Consider the following 14,377-nt stretch of genomic DNA (forward strand, 5'->3'; position numbering starts at 1 on the left):
CTCTCTAACTTCTTGTCCAAATTTTTCTGCTCATTGTTCTTCGAAACCTTTAATCTTTTTGACAGCTGAATGAATGCTTTCATATCTTTTCTCTAACCATGTTATTGTTGTCGCCAAAATTGAAAAGTTGCCATTGATATATGAGAAACATCCCTTAATTTGAGCATCATACAGCAAGCCTTGAGAAACTGCTCTAGAAGCAGCACTCTCTCTATCAATACTGTCTTCACTTGTAAGATACAATATGCTGACTGCGAGCACTGTGGCTGCAGTATTTGTACTGTTGCGTTGAATGAAAGCAAACACGTTACACACATGATCAGAAGTTAAGGTTGATGCAACCATAAGACAAATTCCTGCATGACGTATCTGTAGTACGTTCTGGAACGTAGACTACGATTACATCGTAGACTGAAAAATTTTCCTCAAAAGAAGAAAAGGGCAATAATGCAACAAAAAGTAGAACATTTCCTTAAAAATGACAAAAAATGCAAATAAATTGAAAATACAAGTAGGTATAGACTACATATTGGTTCGTGTTGAAATGAAACAAGTTTATATTGTATCCTGCATTGTCTGTGATATCTCAGAAAAAAAATGATAATTCATCAACTTCCAGTCCTAGTCATCACTCATCAACTCTCCACTATTTTCCCACCTCCCTTCTGATATTCCCAACACATCAACTCTTTGTCTCCTCACAAAGTTTTTAATCTTACCTGGTAGCACAGGAGTCCTCACATTCGTCGATCTTCTTTCTTCACTGATGTGTTCCGTCATGATATTGTGACAGCTGCACCGGGGTTCGAACACGTGTCCGACAGGGCGCGCGGCAGACGAAACGCTGGTACGGGGAGCATCTGCATGCTGAGAGGGCAGAGGGGGTGTATTACGGCAACGCGGAGAGGGGAGGTTGCGCGCGCATCTGCTACCTGCCGAGTGAGGATGGAAGCAAACTGCTACGTGCGGAGTGAAGGGGGAACAGACCCTCCCGAATCGTCCAGAAGTCCGTCGAAGTGGGAGATATCCAGATAATTCGAGAGAGCTATCTCGGGACACCCGTAGAAATTTCTCGTAACTATGGTTTAGTTATAAAAGAAGAAACGCGAGTGAACTTGAGCAGTTTATTCAGCCAGTCAGTAAGCCAGCGTTGTTATAGTCAGTGAACAGAGCAAGCCAGCCAGTCTTGTGTACCGGAGTTCGATTTGAGTGTGCGTCCGCAACTGTGTCAGCATCCGAAGGCCTGAGTTCGAGTGCGATGGACCGCAGTTGGAGGGACCTGAGTTCGAGTACAGTGGACTGTCTCTGAAGGTCTGGGGTTCGAGATTCTGTGAACGCGAGTGACTGAGCTAGAAGAACTAGCCAAGACAAACGAGCTGTGAACTGAGAACTGACAGTTCTGTGTTATAAATGGTGCTTTGTGAATATTAGTTAAGATTAACAGTTCATTGTTGTTCGTAATAGTCCAAGTAAAATTGTCATTGTCGTCTGTGGAGTGCACTAACGGATACTGTGTTACTGTGTGGAGAGCAAATCCTATTGTTGAGATAATAAAATTACATTGTTGTTGAGTTGAAATAAATTTACAATATGTTCGTCCCTTCCTGGACATCCGAATGGTGGGATGTTCTACGTCCGGAATCTTTCACAATGCAATATGTTCCACTGTATTTATTTGTATTTTTTTCTCTTATTTTTATTGTTTAATCATGTAAATCGTGTTTATTTATCACTGAACACCAGAATGTATCCCACTGTGTGATAATGAATCGCAGGATCTCAGGTTTGAAGGATCGACGGTTGTCTTCAAAGACATTTCTGTATTTTGAAAAGCTCTTCCCTTCTTCAGCTGACGTCATGGGCACATACTTGAAGTGACTAAGGTTCGCTGGTGAAAAATCTTCATAAAAAACATTGAAGTCAGTGTTTTCACTTTCCAGAACTTTAACCGGCTTTAGACATTGACTGGTACCCAGTGTCATTTCCCAATACATTTTTTTTTTCATTTTCTCTCTAACTTCTTGTCCACTTTTCCTACTCATTGCTCTTCGAAAAACCTTTAATATTTTTGACAGCTGAATGAATGCTCTCATCTCTTTTCTTTAACCATGTTATTGTTGTCGCCAAAATTGAAAAGTTACCATTAACATACGACAAACATCCCTTAGTTTGAGTATCATACAGCAAGCCTTGTGAAACTGCTCTAGAAGTAGCACTCTCTCTATCAATACTGTCTTCACTTGTAAGATACAATATGCTGACTGCGAGCACTGTGGCTGCAGTATTTGTACTGTTGCGTTGAATGGGGGCAAGCACGTTACACATGATCAGGAGTTAAGGTTGATGCAACCATAAGACAAATTCCTGCATGACAGGTTCTGGAATGTAGACTACGATTACACTGTAAAAAAAATTCCGTTCAAAAGAAGAAAAGGGCAATAATGCAATACAAAGTAGAATATTTCCTAAAAATGACCAGTAAACATTAAAAGACAAAAAAAAAAAAATAATAAAAATAAATAAATGCAAAATAAAAGTAGACATAGAATATATTGGTTCGTGTTGAAATGAAACGAGTTTATATTGTATCCTGCATTGTCTGTGATATCTCAGAAAAAAATATGATATTTCATCAACTTCCAGCCCTACTCCACTATTTTCCTACGTCCTTTCTGATATTCCCATCACATCCACTCTGTTTCTACTCATTGCTTCAAGTTTTCCAACTTACTTGTTACCACTGGAGTCCTTACATTCTTCGTCGATCTTCTTTCTTCTGTGATTCGTTCCGTCATGAATTGTCCTTCCCCAGTAACCCCCCTCCCGGACATCCGATTGGGGGGATAGTTTACGTCCGGAATTTTTTACCAGGGAAAGACTCATCATGCCATTATTCAACATTTCTTGTTTGGAGAAATAAGTACGGAAGCTTCCCATTGCTGTCCGCACACCACTCTCTCTTTCGCATCTTAAAAGATCCCAGGGGGCCTCAGCAAGAAGGTGAGGAGAGTGGATTTAACTAATTAGGCCCTCCGGACTTCACCGAAATTCACCGCAAGGGTTAAATATGAGTTCCATCAGGGTTTTTGACCCGATCAGAGACCGGGAAATCCCAATTAGCCCTCGCCCCCCTTGTTGAGTCTAAAGCGTTATAAAGTTCATCAATGTGAAAAGACCAACTAAGATCCTTATCGAACATGACACCAAAGAAGTTAGTCTTCAAGGATGATTTAAGGTTAAAGTTATGTCATTGAAATACTAGATATTTAAAATTAACATTATTACTAAGAAATAAGCATGAAGTTCTATGACACTGAAGACCACAGGGGCCCGAGATGTGTATTGTGATGAGGATGATGATTTCTCTGATGTTTAGTTAAATTAATATTCCAGCCAGGAGATGACATTTCGAATCACTTTAATTTTTTCAAATGTTTTATTCCCAGTGATTGCAAATAGCATTATAACCACTGACTGACAGATACTGAATGAAGATAGTTCTCGGAGGCTCCAGTTTATAGACTTTGTTTAATGATGAGAAATTTTATTTTTATTGCTTTAGTGCAAAAAGGTCATGGTCTGGAAAGAAAGTTGTTAATTACTTCATTGTTACTAGTAGCAAGACTATTAAAATATTGATAAGTTAGTACTTTTGACTGGGTCACTTTAGTATAAGTCACTGTGAGATTGTGGTCCAGACAGTATAAGTCAGCTTTTCTTTATTTCCATATAATTTCATAAGCGTTTCTCTAGTTTAATTCAAAGTATTCATTTCCATGCAATAAATATGTAAAAATCAGTTTTATAGTATGAAACATTAGCAAACAGTAAGATTGTGAATCATTAAATTGATTGTACTGAAAAGTTGTATATTTTGACTTGTACTCTTTTTCCCGAGATATTTGCAATAACAGGTGTATTACTAATGCAAATGTTCAGGCAGCAACTGTTCTTAGTGTTGGTCGTCATGAACATGAAACACTCCCGTCGGAAATTCAAGTTAGAGAAATAGTTGCAGGGATAAAACCAAGGGCACGGGATCATCCAAACGAACCACCGACAGCAATAATTCGTGAGTAAATTCAAAATGTGAAGATGAGGCTACGCAAGTACTTATACCCGAAAGACAAGCAATTCTACGCATTGTGAACAGACAGCAATACCACACGCTCTACAAGAATGCATAATCATGAAACCATACAACAAGACTCTATTCGGCGATCAGTTTCTTCATTGTGATTCAGGAGTTGAAGACAACAATAGGATGTTAATATTTTCAACTAATGATGCTCTTCTTCATCTTAGTAGAAGCGAAATAATTCTTTGAGATGGAACATTTATAAGTATTCCATATATTCTACCAGATGTACACTTTACATGAACTCGTCTTCAACTATGTTTATCCACTTGTAGCCCATATTGTTTGTTTGTACGCAAAAATGAAGAAACTTACACTAGAATGTTTCAGGAAGTTATAAATCTCTGTACGACATCAGAAATTAATTTGAATCCTGCAACGATAATGACAGACTTTGAGTTAAGTTCAATGAATGCAGCCAGACAGAAATTTCCTAGTGCTGAAATAAAAGGTTGTCTTTTCTAATTCTGTTAGGCATTTGGAGCATGTTGTTCAACTTGGATTAAAGGCGGCTTATAATAACAGGGAAAATGACAGAGTAAGAAATGGCACCCGAAAGTTAATGTCTATATGTTTCGTACCACTGGACCATATTATAAATACATTGGATGAAGTTTTTGATGGTGTAAGAGCAGCCGTCGGCAAATTTGTACTCACTATGACATCACTGGACGCAACCTGCAATACACAAGATGTACCTAAAATCAATTGAGGAGTACAGAGCACTCCGTTTGTATCCCAGTGGCGGACTCTCAACACAAGAACCTGACTAGACTACACAATATTTATAGATTTATAGATGTACAGATTATATATTGTTTTGCCTTTAATTCTACTGTGCTACAACAACCTAGGAAAATACGTCACAAATTGCCACTTCAATGCAACTCGTGAACTTTCGTCTGTTAGTCTTGTCATGATCTTTCTTTAGATATTACAAGTTTTCGTTGAGAAAACAAGTGTTCCGAAATATATTGAATATAGGACCAGACATAGCAGCTATGTAGGTTAGCGGCAGGCGACCTATGATAGGAGAGCATCTTATATGAAGAGCACAGGAAAAGAACGTGCTTTGTCCACTTTATCAAATTTTTCAGGAGAGCAATTTCAAAGTTTGAAATCGAATTCCATGGATACTAACGGAGATATTAATGAACACTTAAGTCAGTATGAAAAAACAGGTTATCTGAATGAATTTGAATTTAAGTTATTTTTGAAAATTGTAGTTTTATTGACATTTACGTAAAGTAATGTCATAAGTTACAGGGAAAAAACGTGCTTCTTATATACGGAGGAATTAATTTTAGATTAAATATTACAAGTAAAGCTGTTTGCTTCCGGAAACTTGTTTGTATGTCTGTTTGTACGTATTGTGTGTATAGAAATTTTGAATTAACATTCAGAATTTCAAAATCACGGGATTGACAAACCTTTAAATGATAACATAACGTTAAACATTTTCTCTTTCCTTTTTTAACTTTTTCTGTAATGAAGTGGAGTGGGGAATAATAATAATAATAATAATAATAATAAAGATCACTTTTGTCACAAAATGCGCAGGGCCTCATAAGAATAAAACAAGATCAATTCTGTCCCAAAACACACAAGGTATAATAATAATAATAATAATAATAATAATAATAATAATAAAGATCACTTTTGGCTCAAAATACACATGAACTAATAATAATAAAAATCACTTTTGTCCCAAAATGCACAAAGCCTAATAATAGTAATAATAATAATAATAATAATAATAATAATAATAATAAAGATCACTTGTGCAATTTTGTCCCAAAATGCATAGGAAATAATAATAATAATAATAATAATAATAATAATAATAATAATAATAATAATAATGCTCACTTTTGACTCAAAATGCACAGAGCCTAATAATAATAATAATAATAATAATAATCACTTTTGTTCCAAACTGCACAGGACCTAATAACAATAAAAATCACTTTTGTCCCAAAATGCACAGCCCAGTCTAGTGTGGAAGGTTTGTGTAAAACACTCTATCTTCGTGTCCACGAAATTCCTTCAAAATCTGGAGGTCCTAATACTTTTCCTTCGATATTACCAGAGAAGTTTCTTTGTTAGAAATAATGTTACCGATATTTCAATTATTAGCAGATATAAAATAAATTATTCAAAATAATTTGTGTTTTGCCTCTGTAAGCAGGACATGGGTATTCTTCAGATTGCTGCTCTCGAAATCGCAGTGAAGCTCTCACCACCGATGAAATCCTAGTTCCATTACACATATCACGATGTTGAATGAGATGAGGGTGTTCTTTTGTGATGATTACCCCTCTGATGGGCCTTGTAAGAAATGAATATTTCCTCAAATATTTCTTCTGCAGAAATGACTCCCAACTTCCCATCATATCTTGATTGAACACCACAACATCAAAAGGCGTAGGTTTACTTCGAGCTTGTACCATTATCCGCACCCAACCCATTGGAAGTTCTGCTACTGCTTTTGTATTAGTTAGTCCTATATTTTATTACATTCCATAAACGAATGTTTCATTCTGTTCATAAGTTTCAATTCGTTCACAAGATAATTAAGGTACTTCAGAACAATATAATTCTTGCTCTGGCCTGAACATGAATCACAAAAATTTTCAAGATATCCGCTTTGTTGTCCATTATTCCTGTCACAAAGTGATTTAAAAAGGATACGACTTCATTGGCTCCTTTTCTACCATTATCTTCAGTACAACTAAAAAACACTGAAGTTTCATCTGAAATTTGATGAATATTGAAAGAGTAAACAGATAATTACCTTCTGTAATACTAATAGACATCATTGATACGGTAAGCATACATTTTTTCGTAGTCCATGAAAATTGCTTCTGTTTCTTCAAACTTCCGACTTCTTAAACGAGCATTCCTCTTTCTGGTATAAAATATTTCAACTTTGAGTTTATGGACCTTGTTGTTACTGGTGATCTTATTAATTTATTCCAAAACTTGTTTCTTCATGTTGCCATTTAAATTATTTTCAGTCAGTCTTGCATTCAGCACTTCCATCTCAGCTGTGTACTTATCACATGCATGTATCACTCCTTGGATATCCAAGTGTTATATTGAATTTGGTGTTGAACATTATTCTGTATGTTTCATATGAAATTATTGAATTTTGGTATTTTTTCTTGAACATTTCATCAGTGGCGTAGCGTCAATGTAAGCTAAAAAGCTTAGCTTCCCCAGTTAATAATAATTTCATAATAAACCTGCATTAAATATTGTGATGCGGCAGCTCAGGATGATTTGTGATGCAGCAGTAAACAAGAAGCCTGCACTCACCAGCTTCCAAGCAGACCGGTTTCTTCTGTGTAATCCACCCCGTAGATTTTCCATCCCTTCCTAAGCTACCCTAGTCGCAAGGCTCGCAAAGAAGCTAGCTTTAACATTTAAAATAAGTTGTTTCCGCGTTATCCCTTTTCGTCAGTTGTGTTCAGTTGAAGTGTTAGTGTGCATTGTGGCTGATATAATAAATAATGAGCGAAATAACAGTTCCTGACACCAATTTACTTGATTTTTTTTTAGGACAATTGTATTATCAAAACTGACTTACGAACAAAAGTGTAATTTAAAAAACAAATGACCGACTCCCTTGCTGTGAATGAAGGACACAACCAAAAGACAGACGCATACTTACGTAATGATACTAATATTGTGATTTCTCTAAGTATGACAGGGAGTGAGCTAATGTTATACGTATACGTGTCTATTTGTTAAGAGATATGTGTAAACCGTGAAATCATATTTTACTACGTATCATTTGAGGTCTTGCCTTATTGGTGTTACTTACGAGGTTCCAACCAATCTTCGACTGCTGACTTGAAATTGACTACTATTTATTTTAAGACTGTATTTTTGTAATACGTTTTCTCATATTGCATGAAAGACAACTTGAGTTAGCTTCCCCTACTCAAAATTGCATGCTACGCCACTGTATTTCATACATCTTTTTCACTGATAGTTCTTCTGGGAGATACAATTTATTGGTCCTTCCATTGCTGTAATGACTCATCGCTTTCGATAAACTGGAATTATTGTAATGAGCCCAGTCATATGTAATGATTGTTGATCAGTCTTCTAAATCACTAAATTGTCTTATAATACTTGTGGCCGGTTTGTCCAAGTATTGTTAGAAGACTTAACAACTGTTAAACCTTCAACAGTTTGTTAAATACAGTTTTTCCATTTGTTCAACACCAGTTTGGCTTAACAGATTCTTAACAGTTTGTTAACTTTAAATGTAGGATTTCAGGCCGTTAACTCATTTAACAAACAGTTAAACATGGCGGATAACACCACAGCCGTTCAGACAAAAGTTGTGAAAATAACGTTATGTTTCTCTTTGAGGAATGTTTAGAGTAAGGGACGGTTTCACCAAGCTTCAGTAAATCAGTCCAAATGAAACATTAACTAGTACTGAACATTGAAATATTTACACGATTACGTTTGTATGTGAGCTGTGTCCGTAGATTTCAAGCCTAGCAGATATATATATATATATATATATATATATGCCCGTCGCGCTGTTTACGTCATGACACCCAATGGAGTAGTCAGTAGAGTGTTGGCTTGCCATCCCAGGGGCCTGTGTTCGGTTCTCGGCGATAACTTTTTTTAACGTCACTAATTTTTATACATGTTACCTTTCTTCATTTTTATAATTTTGTGTAGTGGAACTTATTATTTCGCAACTCTGGCTCCACTAGGAGAATTTAAAAAAACTCTTGGGAGATCAATTTTCTTCCCGAAATAAAACAAAGATAAACAAACAAATTAAAGAAAAATAAAAGAAATACACATGTGGATCTAATACATTGTCCACATGCCATCGGCGTCTATCACTGTCTGGCATTTTCGGGGCATTGAGTCCACCAGATCGCGGAAATAGTTCTGGTCCTTAGCGAAATCTTTCCAGGTAACCAGAACTTGATCCCAGAACTGATCTGGATTTTGAGGTGGGATGTCTCGATATTTGTCAATCCTCCTCTTTTTCATGCTTTTCCGTGAACCGTCTTTGAACGTTTATGGCGGTGTGCGCGGGGTGATTATCCTGCTGGAAAATTAAATTTCCATCGGAAAGAAAACGATTATAAATTCCAAGAATCCAGCTCTTTCGCTTCTGTTTTAAAGCCAGTGCAAACATATCTTATCGCTAGCTATAATATAATTCTAATAAATGAAAGTTAATATACCAATTAAGTTTTGTTATGTTTGAATGCACATTATATATTAATTTACTAATATTCCTTAGGTACCGGTATGTAGTTATAATAATCACTTCCATGTCTTAAAATAAAACTCAGTTGTATGTTACCTAGTTGAAATAGGCCACTTGTTCCAATTCACTAGCTACTATTAACTCTAGATTCTGTGTTACTAGCTCTTCAACTATAGCCGATGTCAATAGTGCTTCAAAATACGCAGTGAGTAAATAATAAAATGTTTCAGCAGCAATTGCTTCTTTAGGACGAAATTACATATAATTTATACATGAACCTAAATTAGAGAATTTTATATGATACGGAATTCTCCTCGGGGTTTTGTGTACAGTTGACTACACACACATTCGTGTAATTATCGTCACCTGGTGGTCATAATGCTGAGATTTTTCTAAACAGAAATTCATATTTAGCATTATAAAATGTAACCATACCTAATAATTATTATTATTCAATAGCAGTCAATGCAAGTTTCATTTATCAATTCTCTGTACTGTATGAATCATGGCTACTGTAATAGGTTACGATTTTACACATGTTTCATGACTTACTCCATAGTACAGAATTTAAATAATAATATCAGCCAATAAGAAGTTGTTTTATATATGCAAAATCATTACCAACTGCTGTTGAGTAGTTAGAATAGTATTAACGACAGTTAAAGTTAAGTGTAGGTTATTTTAAACAAAATTATGTTGGAAAAATGGAAAACATCTTAACAAAACGTTAAAAGTAAACCAGCTGTTAATTTAACATTTGTTAAGCCAAATTAAACATTACTTGGAAAAACTGGCCATTATACTTCTGAACTGAATTTCTCAAACTAAAAAGATTTATACTTGTACATAAAGTTTATGCAGCAAAACGAATTTTCTCATTATAACAATAATGAAAAACAATGGAATATTATTTTTACTCCAATTCCCTTCTTCCTGCTATAACATGCATGCCAATCCGTAAGGAAACTAAAAATTAAATCACAGAAACAGTGGACAGAGCACATTATATCCCTGTAGTGAGAGGACTTAGCACGTTCTTTCCCTGTACGCCAAATCTAAAATCTCTTGTAGCACTTCGACTATTCACATTATCACATTGGTCGATTAATAACTTTAAACTACATGGAATCCTGCATCTCATAGCATGCATAACTCATTTTTGAAAAAAAGTGGACAAAGCACGTTCTTTTCCTGTGCTCTTCATATATAAAAGTCCATGCGGCTATGTATGTATGTATGTATGTATGTATGTGTATGTTTGTATGTATGCACGTATGTATGTATCTATTTTTTATTTTAGTAGGTTATTTTACGACGCTTCATCAACATCTTAGGTTATTTAGCGTCTGAATGAGATGAAGGTGATAATGCCGGTGAAATGAGTCCGGGGTCCAGCACCGAAAGTTACCAAGCATTTGCTCATATCGGGTTGAGGGAAAACCCCGGATAAAACGTCAACCAGGTGACTTGCCCCAACCAGGAATCGAACCCGGGCCACCTGGTTTCGCGGCCAGACGCGCTGTTACTCCACAGGAATGGACTAATGAATATACCTTTGTAATTAGAAAATATCATAATAAACACCAATAACATTAAACGAATTATTATGTATTACAAAACTGCTTAATATATTATAGGGAGGATGCAACTTGAATACATTGCCAGGAAATCATTCTTTCAGATAATGTGACTATACATGGGTATCGGAGCGTAGGTGGGCCTGTACTACCTCTCCTATCCAGGCAGCTTCCTAGCATGATTATCTGTACATGCTGGAAGTACGTGGCCAACATTTAAGCTTTCTGCACCCATATCATGATTGGATGACGTTGAACTTACGTTTCTTTGCGTTTGTGGAAGCTAGACTTCGGCAATATCGAATCAACGCCGTCATGCGACCGTTCATTTTAACGTTAACCGTTATCAAATACAAGGAGCTTGTACGTGACAAACTTCAATGTACTTTATCGTAACGAATCTAACGCAAAGGAACCTCGATCGTAATCGCAGCCTAAAAGACCTTGATGGAACGTTCTCACATTTCAGTACACTATACTGTTTTCTGTCTCGGATTTAGATTCAAATATAAGCGCGGCTTAAATGATACTGACTACTTCCGATCCAGTGGCCATAAATCATTCTGAATTGTGAATTCTTTTAATGAAAAAAGTAATCTATTTCATTCAAATGGAATAAAAAATTGAGGGAGGAATACCTTACTAAAAGAGGAACACGAAATATCGTAGTAATGTGCTTAATAGTGTATTTTGTAGTTTAAAGTCTATTTATTTCTTTAAATTGTGTTTTTGAATAATAAGCAATGGTTAATTGTAGTGTATGAGGCATTAGCTCTCAAATGGAAAGGGTTATTGGTAGATGACTGCCAAAGTAATTGCAAATGGGTTTCAAGCCTGCAGGCATGATATCCACGGGCCAATTCAAAAGGGAAACAAATAAAAATTTAAAGTTTTGAGAAAACTGAAGTTCAGAGCTTAATGTTGCTGTGAAAATTCAATTAAGAAACACTATTTGAAACTAACAGCATATATAGAATATCATATGAATTTGGATTCAGTTCAGTCAGTGGCATACGCAGATTTTTTTTTAAATGGGGGATTCATTATTAAAATTGTTTACAATTCACATTATCTGTATTTTCAATTGTATTATTATTATTATTATTATTATTATTATTATTATTATTATTATTATTATTAGCAGCAGCAACTGTTTTTTCACAGAGGAATGTGAAACTAGATCCAGGGAGAATGTTAACAACTATATCGTTACAAGCCACCTGCGTGGCTCAGTCGGTTAAGGCGCTTGCCTGCCGGTCTGAAGTTGCGTTCGGGCGCGGGTTCGATCCCCGCTTGGGCTGATTACCTGGTTGGAGTTTTCCGAGGTTTTCCCCAACCGTAAGGTGAATGCCAGGTAATCTATGGCGAATCCTCGGCCTCATCTTGCCAAATACCATCTCGCTATCACCAATCTCATCGACGTTAAATAACCTCGTATTTGATGCAGTGTCGTTAAATAACTAACTAAAAAAAACATCGTCACGCTGCGGCTGCAAAGAAAGATTTCCCAATGTGTAATTTTCACTATCTTCGCGAGAATCACTACGCGTCTTTTTGATTTAAAAAAAAATTGTAAAATTGAGCTTTTCTCTTGCTTAAACATATCGATGGACCCAGAACGGTATTGTGAAGTTTACATTAAAAATATGAACTGTCACATGCACAAAACGTTAAACGAACGTTTCACAATTAAATCAGAACTCTAACGAACGGGTGAATACCGCTAGGTTAGCCCTTTACAGCATAGTGGTTGTTCAGAAGAACCACCGTTTCCTTTCTTTCTAAATTTTATGACAGATATTCCACCAAGGAACCACCTCTTGAATATGCATGGAGGGACCATCTATGTTTTGAAATTGTGTGCAGAGTTAAAATGTTGAAAAAGATTGATCGAAGCTTTTTTTTATGATCCACGAAATGAAAAACATAAAAAATTAATTTGTGATGTAAAGGGTTAAACTGAGTTTAAAATCGACAGTGCACAATATTTAACATCCGCACTACCGAACTATCGAAACAACCTTTTCAATTTCATATTGTGTCAGCTTCATTTTATTACAAGGTTGGTACGAGGCGGTATGTCTCTCTCTATAAAAAGATAACATTGTTATAATTCGAATGTGCCGCAGCACTTAGGACAGGGATTATATTGAAGGAGGGGTAGGAAGACTGTGTCTTATGTCGATATAGATTTTGTTACTCTGACAGTGAAAAATTAGTGAAAAATTTTGGATAAAAATACTCAAATCTAAATATGCCATTTTTTTTTTCAAAAAGTTCGGGGGGGGGGGGGGTTCAAATCCTTTAACCTTTCCCTTGCGCACGCCTCTTGAGTTGAACGATCCTGCGATTTTTCACAACATAAAGCTTAAAAATGCAGATTTCTCAAAACTTGAAATTTTGAGGTAAAACAACTCAAAATGGGTCGTCGATATTATATTCCTGTTTTGACTGCCTGCACACTTCGATAAGAAAGGATTTAATACTGTGATATGATTATGTTTACTGTCACTCTCTTAGTAAGAGGCTAGAGAATTTCGTGTTAAAAATGTTAAATTAATGTTCTTTCTTTCTGTAGAGAACCTAATATCTTAACTTCAAACATTTAAGAACAGGTTCTGCGAACTGCGACAAATTTAACAAGTGAATCGGACGACTGGTGAGAACTGGCTGAGTGATACCACTGGACAAATGCCCTATTGGCTACCAGTCATCATCGTGTCCTCCTTTCGGAAAGTCGGTTCCAAATATGCCTCCATTCGTCTCTGTCTTCCCAAGCTTTTTTCCTACTTATTTCATCCCACTTGATCCCCGTTCTTGTAAGTTCTATTGAATTTGATCTATCCATCTTTCCCGTGGTCTTCCCATTGGTCTTCTACATTTCACTTTTAAATTTAATATTCTCTTTGGCAGTCTTCCCCTTTCCATTTTTTAGGTGCCCAAACATTTGTAATTTCTTATTTTATAATTTCCGAGGCATAGGCCTACTTATACTATCAATAATTAAAATTCCAGAACTTGTGCATATACGGTAGCTGAAAGCGCCACTACTTGAGGGATGTAAACAGTTACTGTACCTTCCCAATAATCGGAGTGGTGGGTTAGAAGGTAGCTGTCGAACCCCGTGAGTTTCTCCGACCCCAACCATTCGCAGTACTGCTTTACCTCCACCATGTAAATGCCTTCAGGTCGAGCTAAAATGCAATGTAATTCTGAGTTGAAATCTTTGTAATACGTTGATTGCTAGCTATGAAGAGAATTAATAGGTACTGTCCGGCCGAATGGTTATATCCCGGTTTGCCCCTCTCGTTTCTCCTCTCCTCTCTATATGAGCAAGTGACTGAGTTGTTAGATTCTCCTCTGCAAATATTTTCTGTACGGAATTGAAAGTTTATGTAACTGTTTAAA

General features: G+C 36.1%; 1 protein-coding gene across 1 annotated transcript in view; it reads right to left on the reverse strand.

The window, feature by feature from the left end:
* Positions 1–14,377, reverse strand: part of LOC138701393 (uncharacterized) — a 124,574-nt gene that overhangs the window by 38,151 nt on the left and 72,046 nt on the right. Inside the window, exons 4-5 of the mRNA XM_069828243.1 lie at positions 14,047–14,163; positions 720–4,816 (exon numbers count right to left, since the gene is read on the reverse strand). The gene's annotated coding sequence lies outside the window, so the exon portion shown is untranslated. The remainder of the gene's footprint in view (positions 1–719; positions 4,817–14,046; positions 14,164–14,377) is intronic.

Source organism: Periplaneta americana, chromosome 6, assembly GCF_040183065.1.
Source record: "Periplaneta americana isolate PAMFEO1 chromosome 6, P.americana_PAMFEO1_priV1, whole genome shotgun sequence".
Lineage (NCBI taxonomy): Eukaryota > Metazoa > Arthropoda > Insecta > Blattodea > Blattidae > Periplaneta > Periplaneta americana.